The 6000-nt window shown below is 33.5% G+C and overlaps 1 long non-coding RNA gene across 1 annotated transcript in view; it reads right to left on the bottom strand.

Annotated features, from left to right (window-relative positions):
* Nucleotides 1-3415: 3415 nt before the first annotated feature.
* Nucleotides 3416-6000, bottom strand: part of LOC145690277 (uncharacterized) — a 390913-nt gene continuing 388328 nt past the window's right edge. Inside the window, exon 4 of the long non-coding RNA XR_014132186.1 lies at nt 3416-3503. This is a non-coding gene — a long non-coding RNA (uncharacterized LOC145690277). The remainder of the gene's footprint in view (nt 3504-6000) is intronic.

Raw genomic sequence — 6000 nt, 5'->3', positions numbered from 1 at the left:
TCCATCTGCGCGTTCATTATACAGAAGTTATAGTTATTTACTTTGATTAAATATTTTTTGGTTGTATATGAACACTACAACAAAGTTCCATTTTTGTTTACGATCTAGATTTTCCATTAGGCTCGAAATAAACACACGAACAAAAGAACTGACTATGTACCAGCATGTAGAAAATCTGTACGGAACATTTTTATAAAGATAAAGAGTATACAGGCAACCCAGGCTGATATGGTTTCAACGCAGTGCAAAAACTCAGCACCACAATCTCCTGCCAGGAAAACCATCTGTAGCCGGAATCTATGGTTTTTCCTTCTAAATACGTTCATTTTTCTCTCCCTGTGTCTTGAAAGGGAGATCGTGTGCTCAAGAACGACCTATGCTGTGAAGGTTCCTATTGCACGAACCAGTTGCACCCGGATTCAAGTCGACATCATTGATCGGAAGCTACGTACGTTATTAGGAGATAGGTCCTGTCTCATAACCTTGGTGTTGCAGAAAGGATGTAAAATACAAAAACCTAATTCAACTCGAATTAATCTAAATATATTATTCTTTTTCTGGCGTGAGTGAGTAATATTATCACTGTTCATTAGGTTTAAATGAAATGATATTTCTAGTTTAACATCCGATGATTATGCACCAAGGCTAATGATGATAAGGAATGAAATAGTGGAAAAAAGGAAGTGGAATGAAACGAGAGAACCCCGAGGAAATCTACGCACACAGTAGTTGTCTACCACAAATTCACTTAGCGCAAGCTGGACTCGAGCCAGGGACTCCATGTACCAGAAGTAAGCGCTCTGTCATTGAGCTACCGTGGCCCCTTGTTTGTGTTGATCAAGTGCAAGAATGATTAAATACAACTAAATTGTCTACGATGCTACTACGTTACAAGGCAACTAAGTTGATAGAATAACTTAGTTAAAATAAAAGTTTTCCTTCGTCTATAGAAGATTATTTTCAACTCTTCATTGATTGATTGATCGATTTTACGTTGATGTACGTTGTCATCTCCCAAGCTCTATAATACAGATTCTACTATTTAAAGCATGATAGAAACAAGTAGAGTTATACTTTAGAGTGTATTGCCAAAGTAAAAGTGCATAGCTACATTTTTCATTTCCTGAGAAGGGATGCTTTGGCACTCCAAGCGATTTTTCTCAGCTAAAAACATCTTAAATTCGGCACTGGGCATTTTAACACGAATCAGACACATTTTTTATGTGTGGGCGTTCTGTCACTGGGCGTTTTGTCACCAAGTCGATAATAATGTATCCGTCAAATAATTTCAGATTACATTACTTTATTTATATATATTTATTTAGTTGCATATAAGGTTGTAATAGTTGCTATAAGTATATATTACGAGATGTATGGTATGGTAAGATGATGTTGTAACTCGTATCTATATATCAATATGATCTATGCTTATTTTTGTTAATAATACCTAAATATGCAAATATGCATCAGCTAGGCCCCAAGGTTTAGTCGTAGTTGTAAAAGATTAAAACCCAGCTATCAATTCAGTTATTCTTATTAGGTAGTCCCATTTTTCTTTTAAAAAAAGTCTTAGGTCTATCAAGTTTCTTTAAAAAGTCATGACTTCTATATTTCCTTATGTCACTCATTAAACTAACTCACTTGATTTACTTAGTCTAAATTTCCTTATTCAAATGTAGATTCCAGAGAAACTATACACATTTGTTTTAATTTTATGAATTTTGAGATAATGTATCAAATGATCAACAGCAATTATTTGCTAATCTGTATGAATTATGTCAATAGATATTGGCCAGTGTAAGATTATGAGTTAAATATATTTGGATCCTAAATTACAGAAAAAACTCACTATATAATAATAAATTGAAATTAATCTAGTTAAGACTTGTTACCAAAAATAATGTAATTGCTTTGTTCAGGTATGCCGAATCATTCAGAAGTTTATTCAAGTCCAACGTCAAGAAGGTGAAAAATTGTAATATGTTTGACTAGATTAAATTTTAGTGCTAAAGCCATATGCCTTACCCTTTTTGTATTTGTTATTATATTTTCAAAATTCATTGTTATTTTTCGTTATACTTAACTTATTTTTTCAGCATTTACTTTTAATCATTAAAGCTTTTATTCGCTATTAAGCTAAATTTGTAAGCTTTTCTTTTACAAACTATATTTGTCGCATCAATAATCCCAGTAATGATAAGAATAACAACGTTTTTATAAAGGTTTGATAGGTTAAGATGATAGGAAATGCAGGAAATTTCCAGTTCTATCTATCACGGACGGAATTAAACTGATTTTCATGACTTTCAGCCAAATATTCGAATTCAGGATATTTGTCTGCTTATCTCAACATCTTTCTTTTTTTTATTCCAATTTTCATGGAAAGTGAAAGTCAGTCTAGTTCGCCTTTATACACCAGACATTAGAGCCTAATTCTATTTCAGCATTGCAGCATGTGATTACGTGAATACGCTACAGGAGTAAAATGAATGAATTTTTGCTTGTTGTCACGGTTTCCTAAAGCCCTGGAATACCGCGGGAAGATAGGATTTTGATTACCGTGAAATCACTCTTCACTTTTTATTTTTTTTAAATTAAGAGGGTCGTGGGTTTGTAATCCAAATAGGCCACTTTCCCTTTCGAGATTTCATTCTTCCGTGTAAATACTATTTTTTTTTTTTACGTCAGGCGGTTTATTTAGGTCACGCTTTTGGTTAATTAGCATAGAGGAACGTATTCTCATTTTTTTAAAACTTAATATACATGTGTGACGTCATACCCAGATTAGGTACAGTGGCGTATCGAGTCATAAACCATCTCAGTTCTAGGAACGGAGACTTCAACGGTGGTGGTAATAAAAATACATCTTTGTACCCGGAATTTGAACCCGAGTAAACTCTCATAGAAAAATTTCTCTAGTTTCCTCTTCTACCAAAACCAAGCACCCCCATAATATATTTTAAATTTTTACAAAATTTGGCGCTCCAAACAGAAACAAATCACATAATTTTTTACAAGGTATCAACGCAAAGGTAAAAAAAAAAAAAAAAAAAAACGTAAAAGGTGCTGACAGAGAACGAGCCACCTCATCACAAACTCATAGTTTATAAAAGCACAGAGAGAAGAAGCAGAAAATCGAACGAAAGATAGTTTTGCTCTTGTTCCGAATGCACTTTCATAGCAAGAAATCAGTCATTAATAACATTTCCAAAAATCAACCACAAAAATTATCCACAAAGAAAGTAAAAGTATATCCGCAGAAAGCGCTACTAATGCAGGTACTGATGGATATCTGTATCCGTATAAACCTGTCTATAATCTAAAAGCGCTAACAATATTATAGAACTTTTGCTGTACATTACATATATAACTTAAACTAGAAAGCAAATTAAGTTTTACAAATTATGGAACTTACATTTTAGACGATGAGAGAAAATCCCTGCAACTGCCTGAGTTACAAATCTCATTCTCCAGTTCTTTACTATAGCTTTTTACTCCTTAATCTGTTAAAAAGAAAGAAGAAAAAAGCACTTATATATCTCCTATATATAGGTAGTCACAGTTTTAATCTGCAATAGCTTAAAAGAAAAGTTACATTTTCTTTGTGCTAAATGAAACACAAGTCTGTGGATACTCACAAGGAAATGACATGAGATATAAGGGAAAAGCTTGTATAACAATACACATTTTCCCTCATATCTATTCCGTCTATCAAAACAAAACTTGGTACACTCATTTCCTAACCCCTATAGTATTTTTAGAGATACATTTGGATTGTGTGCTTTGACCTGCGGCCACTTCAGGGGGAACCAAAGTTGATGATAGGGATTTCTGGAGGGAATTTTCCCGACATTCTTCCAATTTTCATTGTTCAAGTACATTATGGGAGCCAATACATAGTATCTCTGGAAAGGTTATTTCATGCTGAAGAGAATGAACTATAAACCATGCATGACTTTTTAATGAACAGTGTTGATGCAATTGCCATTTCACCGCGTGTCTACAATTTTCTTTATACTAACAGGTTTAATGGGCCCCAGGGACTTACTCCGTTGTCCACGGCACCTAATTTTTTGTGTATGAATATATCTTTGTTATGTTTATCGAATGGAGGTTTGATTCGGATGTTCGGATGACATGTTCATGTCCTTTCCTTGTCAGGAATAAGAATAATTATGTCAACTAGTCAAACTGCAATCAGTCAATACTGAAGCTGATTGATTGACTGGAACTCTACATACTTTTTCAGTACTGAGCCTAGATAAGATGGAGCTTAAGTGAAGTACACCGGAAATCGAACTTGAGACCAGGCACACAATGCACACGCGTTACTCATTTTTTTCCATAAATGGACACATTACAGGAATAGAACCAGCTAGCATGGTTCCTTTCTCGTCCCAGAGTCATGAGCGATGATCCTTATATGGAACAAACGAACGAGCAACACGGCTTTGTGCCCAACAAAACCACCCAAACCGCTACCTATAGCTTAAGAGACCACATACTTAAAGAAATAATTGAAAACTTTTTAGTAGTCGGTATTATTTACGATCTGAGTAAGGCATTTGATGTAATAAACCGTGATATTCTACTGAAAAAACTAGAACATTATGGCATACGTGGAAATTGTCTCAAATTATTCAAATCTTATCTAGAAAATAGGAAGCAATCAGTCGAAATTATGAGAAATACAAGTGATACTCAAATGAAATCCAAATCGACTTATCGAAAAACAAAATATGGAGTGCCACAAGGCTCGGTTCTAGGTCCACCCCTGTTCCTACTATATATAAACGATCTACCTAGCAATATAAATATCAAAATTATACTCTATGCTGACGATATTTCAGTGATTACCAAAGGAAAAGATACAAAATCTCTTTTCAACAATGTACATGACATAACAAAAAAAACTTCGCTTTTGGTTTATAGTATTCAGTTGGTTTTAAACAATACGAAAACACAATATATGCTTTTCTACTCAGCACACGCTAAAAATATTAATACATCCACAATAAATCTAAACGATCCATCCATACAGCTAGTCAACGAAACAAAATTTTTAGGTATTATAATAGATGAGTACTTCAGATGGAGTAGTCATATTGATACAACTATACATAAACTAAATCCAAGGCTATATGCTCTAAGAGTGCTAAAAGACACTTTAAAAGGCTTAATACAAATCTACTATGGGTCCATATACCCTATCATAAAGTATGACATCCTGTTTTGGGTTAACGCAACTGAAAGCAAATCTATATTTATTAAACAAAAACAGGCCATCCGTACCATTGCAAACTTACATTACACTACAAGCTGCAAATTGCATTTTAAAAAGTTAAAGATATTAACAGTTCCATCTATATATATATATATATATATATAGATGGAACTGTTAATATCTTTAACTTTTTAAAATGCAATTTGCAGCTTGTAGTGTAATGTAAGTTTGCAATGGTACGGATGGCCTGTTTTTGTTTAATAAATATAGATTTGCTTTCAGTTGCGTTAACCCAAAACAGGATGTCATACTTTATGATAGGGTATATGGACCCATAGTAGATTTGTATTAAGCCTTTTAAAGTGTCTTTTAGCACTCTTAGAGCATATAGCCTTGGATTTAGTTTATGTATAGTTGTATCAATATGACTACTCCATCTGAAGTACTCATCTATTATAATACCTAAAAATTTTGTTTCGTTGACTAGCTGTATGGATGGATCGTTTAGATTTATTGTGGATGTATTAATATTTTTAGCGTGTGCTGAGTAGAAAAGCATATATTGTGTTTTCGTATTGTTTAAAACCAACTGAATACTATAAACCAAAAGCGAAGTTTTTTTTGTTATGTCATGTACATTGTTGAAAAGAGATTTTGTATCTTTTCCTTTGGTAATCACTGAAATATCGTCAGCATAGAGTATAATTTTGATATTTATATTGCTAGGTAGATCGTTTATATATAGTAGGAACAGGGGTGGACCTAGAACCGAGCCT

This window comes from Thermobia domestica, chromosome 7, assembly GCF_964235325.1.
Source record: "Thermobia domestica chromosome 7, izTheDome1.hap1.1, whole genome shotgun sequence".
Taxonomy (NCBI): Eukaryota; Metazoa; Arthropoda; class Insecta; order Zygentoma; family Lepismatidae; genus Thermobia; species Thermobia domestica.
Note: the sequence above shows the minus strand (reverse complement) of the source record. Positions and strands in the feature narration are given on the sequence as shown.